The sequence below is a fragment of the Anas acuta genome, chromosome 2, assembly GCF_963932015.1.
Source record: "Anas acuta chromosome 2, bAnaAcu1.1, whole genome shotgun sequence".
NCBI classification, from domain to species: Eukaryota; Metazoa; Chordata; class Aves; order Anseriformes; family Anatidae; genus Anas; species Anas acuta.
Window position 1 is genome coordinate 86,606,817 of NC_088980.1, and position 10,628 is coordinate 86,617,444.

At 49.8% G+C, this 10,628-nt stretch overlaps 1 protein-coding gene across 8 annotated transcripts in view; it reads right to left on the bottom strand.

Annotated features, from left to right (window-relative positions):
* Window positions 1-9,212, bottom strand: part of GRB10 (growth factor receptor bound protein 10) — a 148,561-nt gene extending 139,349 nt beyond the window's left edge. For 2 of the 8 annotated variants that reach the window (XM_068671082.1, XM_068671081.1), the window contains exons 1-2: window positions 9,013-9,155; window positions 8,777-8,890 (exon numbers count right to left, since the gene is read on the bottom strand). The gene's annotated coding sequence lies outside the window, so the exon portion shown is untranslated. Of the gene's footprint in view, window positions 1-8,776; window positions 8,891-9,012 lie in introns of all 8 variants that reach the window. The other 6 variants (XM_068671079.1, XM_068671083.1, XM_068671086.1 and 3 more) reach the window with 5 other exon arrangements.
* Between the last annotated feature and the right edge of the window lie 1,416 nt (window positions 9,213-10,628).

A 10,628-nucleotide genomic window follows, 5' to 3' on the forward strand; every position in this document is an offset into this window, starting at 1 on the left:
CCCCCTTTCTGAATTCCCATTTAAGAGGAACCTTCTCCTATCTGAATTTCTGCCCCATAGTTTGGCACAGATGAACATCACGGGGTAAAAGGAAACAAGAAAGGTCGCGCCCCTCTCCCCCCCCCTCATTTACTCCCCTACATTTATTTTGACTCTCGAAAACTTCTAGCCCAGTCCCTTCTAACATGCAACTATATTGTCCTACTGTCTTCTATTGAAATTGAGATCTGGAAAAGTTTTCTATCAGCTTTTCCTCTAGAAAAGGATCCAAATCCCTGCTGCCAGTTAGTTCTGAAATCTGAAGCACTCTACGAACACATGAAGCACACAGATATATAGTCCAGCTGCAACCCCCTGATCAGGAATATGTTTAAGGGTCCATCTGTTCTGTAACAGAAACATCCACGGTGAACCAAATTCAGGTAACATTGCAAGAATTCTGTGCCCCGTTGTTTCAAAAAGGACACTAGTGCTTGAAGATGACCTTGAAATAAAGTTAATCAAAAGGAAAAAAAAAGCTTTGGAAGCTTACTCTGTGCTACAGACCAACAAAATGAGTTCTGATAAAGCTGCAGCCACTTGATCAAGTCATCAGAAACACAGAATTTAGATCTCAGGCATTGAAAGCAGTCTCCAAGTGTTCATCAAGTGCTAATCTCCACCATGAAGTCTCTATGGACTTAGAGATTCTCCCTGCTTATTGATTTTCTCACCAGGGATACATAATAGAAGAATGATAGTGGTGTCATGGAGTATTATCCACCCTTACTTATCTGCAGCCTTCAGCATCCACAGGATTGGCTTCATAGCAACCATTCATTTTCTCCAATCTATCTACCGATGCAAACTCTGCACAGTAAGGGTGAAGGAAGCATAGGAACTGTGCTCTGCATTTACTTTGTGAACAAACATAGAAATCCCTACTGCCCCTCAGTACAAGAACCTCTTCCCACTCTGCTATAGGTTTACTCAAACTGGATGGCATGGTATTTCCTCTAGGGATCGCCTGAGAGTAAAGTCATTTCCTATTTTTGTCCTGTTGAGAACTAGAAGAAGTTGGCATTGGTCAAGGCTGGGAAGAATCAGATGCCAGTTTGCTAGTGGTTTAACCAAACATATGTTTACAATTACTCCATTCACCATGACCTGCCTGTGTAAAACTGCCTTTTTGGAATTTGCCCATGCTCATTGGCTTTGGCCTCTGAATAAAAGCTGAAAGAGACTTGCTAAGAAATACACTCTTAAGTTGACCAACAAGACCGTCTAATAGTTAATATTCTAATCATTAACACAACTGTTGGGCATTAAGATCAATGTATCGGCTCTACTTGTTGCTGTTGGCCTACAGGCAACAGCTCAGCAGCAAGAGGGTTAGATAATGGGAAAACCATTTGCAGTCTTCCCCTGCAGTCCAGCACAAGAATATAGCAGAAATAGGACACTGCATTTCTTGCTCAGATACTCTATAACATCAGCCCACAAAAACAGAACACAGACGGTCACAATGTTCCCCGTAAACTTGTCTAAGGCACTCATCACCTCTACGTCCACAGACCACAACTACCAGCATAGTCCCAAAGCATCAAGAAATGCATCATGTAATCACTTGCCAGAAATGACTTAAAGGTTTCTGAAAGGCTTGGGGAAGGAAGAAGTCCCTCACGTTAATTTACTGTATGACTTGCAGTTCAGTTCCTATTATTTGACTTGCTGCTTTCAAATGTGTTGCCAGAAGGTTGAGGGAGGTGATCCTTCCCTACTCAGCTCTAGGGCCACATCTAGAGTGCTGCATACAGGTCTGGTTTCCCCAGTACAAGAGAGACAAAGGACATACTGGAGCATCTTTGATATGAGAAAAGGCTGAAAGACCTAGGGCTTTTTAACCAGGGAAAAAGAAGGCTCAGGGCAGATCTTACCAATGTGTATGAACACCTGTCTAAATGAAGAAGAGGAGGCAGACTCTTCAAGGAATGAAGAGTCACTCTTCTCAGCAGTGACCACTGACAGGACAAGAGGCAATGGGAACAAGTTAACTTATATGAAATTCTACCTCAACACAAGAAAACACTTTTCTACAGTGAGGGTAATCAAACACTGGAAGAGGTTGTCCAGAGAAGATGTGGAGTTACTAAAAACACAACTGTTCATAGTCCTACTCTAACTGACCCTGCTTGAGCAGGAGGGTTGAACTAGATGATCTCAATAGGTCCTTTTTAACCTCAACAATTTTGGGAAATTTGATAGAGAAAAAAAATATATATGAGCATTTTTTCCAGTTAAGTTTGAGACCATGTCTTTTCCCACTTTGTCCTTCCCCACTTCACACTTTTTTTTTGTTTGTTTTTTCCAGATAGAATAAATAAGATTTCTCTCAAGTTGTGAGGTATATTCACTTGGACTCCTAAGTTGTGGAGTTGTGTTCACAGCTTCCTGTAGAAACTCATATCATTAGGCATCCACAGTACAAATCTATGCTACTGGATAAGGTCTCCTACTCTGCTACAAAGACCACTCATTTAGAATATCCACTCTTTATGATGGTCAAGTTTTGATTTAGCCATTCAAGAATGGCAATATGCATGTCACTAATATATATAGCTAACTGGGATGCAATCAGTAAGTTTCATTAGAAGTTCTCTTGGCTTATAACGGAACATTAATACTGTTTTGAAGAACTCATGTGATTCATCATACCTACACTTCTTTTCAATTCACACACAAGTCTCTGGGCCTTTCCAGTGCAAGTTGTTTACTTGTTCTTTACCTCAAGAACACACTCAGCCTGCTTTCTCCTAACAAGGAATGACTCACCCCTTGCTCTACACCTCATACTGTAGTAAGAGCATCTTCCAGCAAGTTTTCAAGTTCACTGGCTCTTCACCATTACATACAAATCACAAAATTGTAAAATGGTTTGGGTTGGAGGGGATCTTAAAGATCATCTGGTCCAAGTCCCTTGCCATGGGCAGGGAGGGATACCTTCAACTACATCACGTTGCTCAAAGCCACATCTGACCTGACCTCAAGCACTAACAGGGAAGGGACATCCACAACCTGAACAACCTGTTACAGCACCTCATCACCCTCATAGTCCCTCCTCAACTTTCTTATAAGCTCCCTTTAAGTATTGAAGGTCTTCTGGAAGCCTTGACAGCAACTTGAGTATGAGTCAACAGCACGCCCTGGCAGCCAGAAGGGCCAACCATACCCTGCAGCGCATTAGGCACAGCATGGCTACTTGGTTGAAGGAAGGGATTGTCCCACTCTGCTCTGCTGCGGCAGCCTCATCTCAAATACTGTGTGCAGTTTTGGGTGCCACAGTATAAAAAGGACATGATGCTATCAGAAAGTGTCCAAACAAGGGCTGCAAAGATGGTGAAGGGCCTAGAGGACAAGACATATGAGGAGCAGCCCCCTGGTTTGTTCAGCCCCGAGCAGAGCAGGCTGAGGGGAGGCCTCATGGTGGCCTGCAGCTCCCTCAGGAGAGGAGCGGAGGGGCAGGCGCTGATCTCTGCTCTCTGGGGACAGTGACAGGACCCGAGGGGACGGCATGGAGCTGGGACAGGGGAGGGTCAGGCTGGGGGTTAGGGAAAGGGTCTGCACCCAGAGGGTGGTCGGGCACTGGGACAGGCTCCACAGGGATGCACTGAGCCTGATGGAGTTTAAGAAGCAGTTGGGCAACACTCTCATCCATATGGTTTGATTTTTGGATATTGCTGTGTGGAGCCAGTGGTACTCAATTATCCTTTTTTAGTTGAAAGGAGTAAAGACTCTAAACTAAAAAAAAAAGGTAGATTTAGATTAGATATATGGAAGAAATTCTTCATGAGGTTGGTGAGGCATTGAAACAGGTTGCTCAGAGAAGTTGCGGATGCTCCATCCCTGGAAATGTTCAAGGCCAGGCTGGATGGGGCTTTGAGCAACGTGGTCTAGTGGAAGGTGTCCCTGCTCATGGCACTGGGTTGGAATTAGCTTATCTTTAAGGCCTCCTCCAAGCCAAACCATTCTATCACCCTCTGATTCTATGATCCTTGTGGTTCCATTCCAACGCAGGATGATATTGAATGATACTTCTCTTTTCCAGGCTAAACGATCCCAGCTCCCTCAGCTATTCCTCACAGGAGAGGTGCCTCAGCCCTCTGATCATTTTTGTAGCACTCCTCTAGACCCAGTCTAACAGGTCCCTGTAGTTCTTGTGCTGGAAGCCCTGGAGTTGAACACAGCACTCCAGGTGGGGTCTCACATGAGTGGAGTATAGGTGAGTGGAAAAAAATGCACCTGCTGGCCACACTTCATTATATGCAGCCCAGGATACAATTGGCTTTCTGGACTGCTAGCACACACTGCCAGCTCACATTTTTTTTTTTTTCCTCACCAATATCCCCAAGTCCTTCTCTACTTGGCTGCTCTCCATCCATTCAACCCCAAACCTGTACAGATACCAGGGATTGCCCTGACCCAGCTACAGCACTTTGCACTTGGCCATGTTGAACTTTATGTGCTTCACATGAAAGTTGCTGTCCTTCCCTGCTACAGACATCAGGGAAGACAGAACAGTTCACAGGGGCACTTCTCTAAATAAGGGTTTGGATTTGCCATTTTCTGTCCTGACACCTGCATACATTTGGGCTGCATGAGCTGAACCATCCTAGGAAAGCAAGAGGGAAATGAGTTTTCAGGCAATGGGTGCACATCAGTGTGAACGTGAAGCTCTCTTAAAATGAAAATTTCAAGATAACTTGGCAGTGGTGAAATCTCACTTCATGAATCCTTTAAGCTTCAGTGCTCCTGTGTACATCCCGAGTCCAAAAGCTGCTAGAAACCACAACAACCACCACTTCCAAATGAATGTACTTCTATGAAAAATGTAGCACCTGTCTGTCTCTCACATCAGATATCTGCTAAAAAGACAGTGCCCAAGGGAACAAAGCATGCCAGGAAAGGGTTTGTGCAGTATATACAACCAGATCTCAAAGTCAGGGTATTCTGGTTATTTCCATCATTGAAGAGATTAACAGTCTGCTTGTAGACAGGATGCATCACCCCGATTAACAACTTTCTTTTATGCAGTCCTCAGAGTGGATCCTGGCTTCCTTGGATAGTTCTCCCCCCATCCACAACACAAGACAGGAGTCACACTCAGTTAGTAGAACTGTTGTCAGGAAAGATCATCCAATTCAACAGATGGCAGAACAGGAAAGACCTGGCACAGGATGAGTTCAGAAGTACACAGCTCAACAAGTGTAAGAAAAGAAAGGCAGTGATACAGCATCTGTATACTTGGTAAAACCACAAGTTTGGGAGAACAATGATGGGAAACAAGACTACTTTGCCACAACTAAGCTTAGATAAAGTCTTCTCCTGACCAGCAGGCAGTACAAGGATAAATAAAGTTCAATGCTCATGTAAGGATTCCTTGGCAACCTCTTAGTTCCTAAAAAGATATCGGAGGTTCACCTTTTTAGAAAAGGATCTCCATTCCCAGATTTCCCTAGCCGAAGAGTTGCAACCGATATGTTTTGGACACGTCCAGGAGCAGATCTAGGTTCCAAGAAAAACAATCCTTCCTTCATAGCCTGCTCTCCTACTGAAGGAGACTTAGGCAGTCACCCTGTAACCAAGCCATTTGGCAAATGTCACACAATCCTGAGAGAAGCAGTGGTCTCAGGAGTTACCTTCCCTGTTTGTGAAAGTAGTGGGCTTGATGGGCACACACAAGGAATGCTACCCTGTGAATCTGCACCAACGTCCTCATAGTCAAGAATCCTTTAGAAATGCTGCCGACAAAAATGGTTTAGTCAGAGCTCACGGCATATTCAACAAAGGAAATGAATCATAAGACAAACCCAAAGAAAAGTAGGCTTCCTTAGTCCTAGCGTTCACATGAATGTAGGCTTAAAATGAAGAAAAGCACTTCCCTTGTCCCACTAATAAGTTCACATAGAGGTTTAGAATAAAAAGGCCCAGGAACTCAGCAGGACTGCCACAGCCCATTCAGGTCCAGAAGCCATTCCCAATAGTTTTTGCTTGAAACCAGCCCAAGCAAATCTCAGCCTTCGACAGCATATCAAGCAGAAACTGACAAGTTTTTTGCACCACAGCATTTGCTGTAGCCACCAAGATTTGTGCCTGAGCAAATACTTATGTGCATCCTAAAAATGCAGACCACTGGTCATCCAAAGGCACCCCCTCAACCTGCCCCCCAAGCTTCCAGCACTACCCCGTCTCTAAAGATGGGCTAAAGTCCCCCCCGACACCCCACCTCCCGCAAGAGAGCTCAGCTGGTCTAAGGAAGAGTTCTGCCTACAAATCTGTCCTCGTTTGGCATATCGCTGTAAGCCTCTACACCCGACGTGGTTGGGGCTATGACAGAAGGGAGAAGAGGCGTGACAGCACGGTCCCACCCGGTGTGACACTGCTCGGGAGCCCCCTGCCACAGCTATGCACGCAGGGGGAAGCTGCCTGTGCCTCGCAGTCTAGAGGGACATCTGCTAGTTTGGTACTGTCAGAAAACAAACTCCCAGTGCAATACTCTCCTGCTGCTGGCAGAAATGGCACATGACCCAGCTATGCCTTTCCTCTGCCAGCTGGGAACTCCCCGCGTTGGAAGAATCCCTTTGCCAGAGAGATCCAGATACTTTTAGCCCATTTACACCCAGCGAGACGCTGAGAACACGACCGGAGATTTCTAAAAACCTTTGTGACAATTCTTGCTGGAGTCTTTTAAGTACTTGCAAGATTGAGGGCTGCAAACATATTTTCTCATTCACCGAGCGCACGGTATATAGCCTTACGCAGAACTGAGATGCAGAGATCCATTTCACATTTAGGCAGTACTTTTGGACTACGTAATAAAAATCTATAGAAATACACTACTGAAATCCAGGTGTGGTCATATCTGAGGATGAAAGCCAACTCTCACAGCAGTAAGGGAGGGGATATTTTGATTAACAAAACCAAGGGAAACCATGGAAGTACGACAAGATCTTTAATATGTAGCCAGGGCAAACAAGACCTACTTTAAGAACAAATAAAGTCCAAGTGAAGAAAATAAATCAGAGTATAACATGGTGAAATGATCACCGGAGGCAAGCGTCAGGGTCTGCTGCTCTGTCAATTACTGCTTAGAATAAGGCTACCAAACATTGCTCTTCAGGCTTTATTGTTTGCGTTGTGCAGAATTTTAAAGAGTCCTGGTTCAGAGGAAGCAAGCCCAAACAGCCTTGATACCAGCACAAAACTGCACAGAAATAGCCGGAGGAGTACAGCTCTTGCAGAGTCCTCCCTCTTCTGCTTTGCTGTTAGGTAAGCCCTCCAGAAAGAGGAGTGCAGCACGCACCGAGCATCCTGCTGACCCCAGCACCCCTCCCCTGCCCCAGCACCATCACGAAGCACAGCCAGGGCTGTCACTTAAAGTTTCCAGCGTATTTCCTTTTTCCAAGCAGGTTTTCTAACCTCCATATGCTTTTTTTTTTTTTTAAACCTGTCCTCATAACTCACTCCTTTTAATCCTAGGATTAGCCTTGTTGCCCTTCTCCGTACCTTTTCTAGTGCAGTAAGTACAACTAGCCTCTAGATGCAGGAATAGACTGACTTGAAGCGTTCAGGCATCGTTGCGATACATCCCACAAAGCCTTCGCTAACGTGAGGAACTGCTCAGCACCTTTATGAAGCAACACAATCTACCCGAAGGTGGTAGCTACCCACGTCCCTCGTATCCCCCCTCTCACCGCTTAAGCACGGGCTGTTCCCCCCCAAATTCACTCCTTCTTTTGCAAAGGGAAAAAGTAAGCCACATTCTTAGGGCCGTTTTAGAAAAACCCGATCAGTGCTGCTTTGACATACCAGCAACACATGTTCCCGTTTCAACAAATCGGAAGGTTTTCGGCAGACCACCACTTCAGATGGAGTGGGGCTCCGGGCTTGCTGAATCAGCACTTTCCGTGCTGCTGGCAATACAGAGCTATGCGAGGCTTCAAAGCAGAGCGGGGAGGGGTGGGGGGGGGGAAAGGACGGCGGGGGGGGGGGGCACTTAAGCAGCAGAAGTGGGCAAGAGGATTTCGCAGGAGTTCATCTGCCAAAGCAATTAACTGCAAACTGCTCGTACGGAGGAGATGCCCCGGCGTGGGTCCCAGCTCGCAGCCACACGAGGGGAGCGCGGTGCATGCAGAGCTCTGGCCCCAAAACGGGGAAGCGAGGACCCCCGCTACCCCCCCTCCCCGACCCCAAAACCCTGCCGGGGGCACCCCCAGCGCTCCCCACGATCCCACGGCGGGCAGGCAAGGAGCCGGTAGGAGAGCACAGGGCTCCCAGCTGCCGCCGCGGGTTTGCAAAGCATGGGAGCAGGAAGGTGGCAGCACCCCGGGGTGGCACTTCTGCGGGGTGCCCAGCGGGGATCCCTCCCCCGGGAGGTGGGGGGGAGCAAAAAAATGGGAAAACCGGGGAGAAGGAAAGCGGAGAAGGGGGTGAAGAGACTTTTAGCAGCACGGCCAACAGCCGGCGGGGCAGAGCAGGTCCCCAGCCCACCTCCCGCCGGGGGGCAGCGGGGGAAGGAGCCAAGGGGCCGCGGGCAGCGCCGGGCACCCCCAGCCCAGCCCCGGGGGCTGCCCGCGGGCACGGGGCTCGGCGGCCCCAGGAAAAGGAAGTTTGCTCCCCTCCTCCTCCTCCTCCTCCTCCTCCTCCTCCTGCTTGCTGCTGCTTTCCCCGGCCTCCACCACCGAGGAGCCGGAGCCGGCGCCGCCTCCCGGCCCCCCCCCGGCGCCCCCCGACCCCTTACCTGCAGCGCGGCCGGCCGGCACCCCGCCCGCCGCCACCCCGACAAGTTTCGGGGCGGAGGGAAAAGGGGGTCGGGAGCGGGGGAGTGGGAAGGCGAGCTCTCAGAGCCGGGCGCCTCCAAAAAAAATTTAAAAAAAAATTAATAATAACAAAATAAAATAAAAAAAATCGGAACCAGAAAAAAAATAATAATAATGATAATATGTTTATATATTATATATAAAATTAAAAACACACCCAGCGCGCACGGGGACGGCTACGCCTCCGCAAGGCGGCCCCGGGCTGCGGGAGGGACCTGCGGGGAAAACTTCTGCCCGCCCGCTCCTCCTGCTCCTGCCGCTGCCGCTCCTGCCGCTGCTCCTCCTGCTCCTGCTGCTGCCGCCGCCGGCTCCCGGTGCTAACGGCGCCCCGCCGCCGCCGCGCTCCCGCCCCGCGCCCAGCTGACTCCGGCCGGCCCCGCCCCGCTCCCGCCCCCGGCCCCGCCGCACGCAGCCGCAGCCCCGGACCCGGCCCTGGACCCGGCCCCGGCCCCGGCCCGGCGCGGGCAGGGGGCGGCCGGCGAGTGCTGGGTCGAGGGGGGCTCTGCTGCAGCGCCCCGGGGTGAGGGGGGTCGAGGCTCTCTGCCTTGTGAGGAGAGTGAGGCGGCAGGTTGTCCCGCCGCCTGCTTCCTTCTTTTTTTCTTTTTCTTTTTTTTTTTTTTGAGGGGTCCTGAGGGAAAAGAAGCCATAAAGTGCTCCCGGGAGTGAGTGCAGGTGGTGGTGATGGTGCTTTATTTATTTATTTATTTATTTTTGGACCGCACCTGCACACCCTGCTCTTGTTTTTTTTTTTTTAATTACCCCTACAAACTATGCCGGCAGCCCAAGCGACGCGTGCCTCGGTGTGCGCCAGGCTGTGGAAAGCACTTCTCAGTGTTGCAAAACACCCCAAACACCCCAAACACCCTCATCCCCCCAGTCCCCGCGCTGCCACCAGCGCTCCCGCAGCCTGCTGCGGCTCCTGGCAGCGGGACCTTGGGTGTTTCACTGCACGGATGTCACTCCAGAGCTTTGCCGCAGCAGTCCTGCTGGCGAGTAACTTGCACGTAACTCGGACGGAGAGAAGGCTCCGTGCGAGGAGGGACGTTGGTTAGGTAGCCCTCGGAGCTACCATTTTACGGCGCTATAGGCTTCGACGTGACCCATGGCACTCGGGCAGCGGGGGGATAGTCCACCTGCCAGGCTCAGAAGCACCTCTCGTAAGAAGTGGCTGGCACTATAAAAGGAAGCCGAGTCCGAGAAGAAGCAAACCTCCATGCTTTTCCTCTGAAGACAGATAGATGCACGCAGTCTAATAGCAGCGCTGGGGCCGGACTCTCCAGCCGAACCTATTCTGAAATGTAACGTGATACCTTCCTCGCTATCCTTCTTTCCTCCTCCGTGGCTCTTTTTTGCTGTATTTAAGGGAATGCTTTTGCTATCAGCCCGCTCTCCCACATTTTCCGCCCTGCTCAGATCAATCTCTCTTCTCACTGCCCATTCTCTCTGTTCGGCTTCTCAGATAACCTCCCCGTTCCTCACGCGCATCACCTCCACCTCACGGGCGCGTGTGCCGCCCTGCTGCGGGCTGCCTGGCCACCCTCCGGCCTCCCTCCTCCCATGGCCAACCTCTGGCCTGCCCCCGGCACCACTCTGCCCTCGGCTGTCTCCCTCCTCTTCACGCAGCGCTGAGGGCTGCTCTTCAGCCTGTCAGCACCGCTACCACACGTCCCATCCCGCCCCAGGTCACCTCAGGCGTCCCGCCATCACATCGGCCTGCCCTGACTTTCCACTGGCTGTTGCTTGACACAGATTAAATTGTTTTTTTGGGGGGAG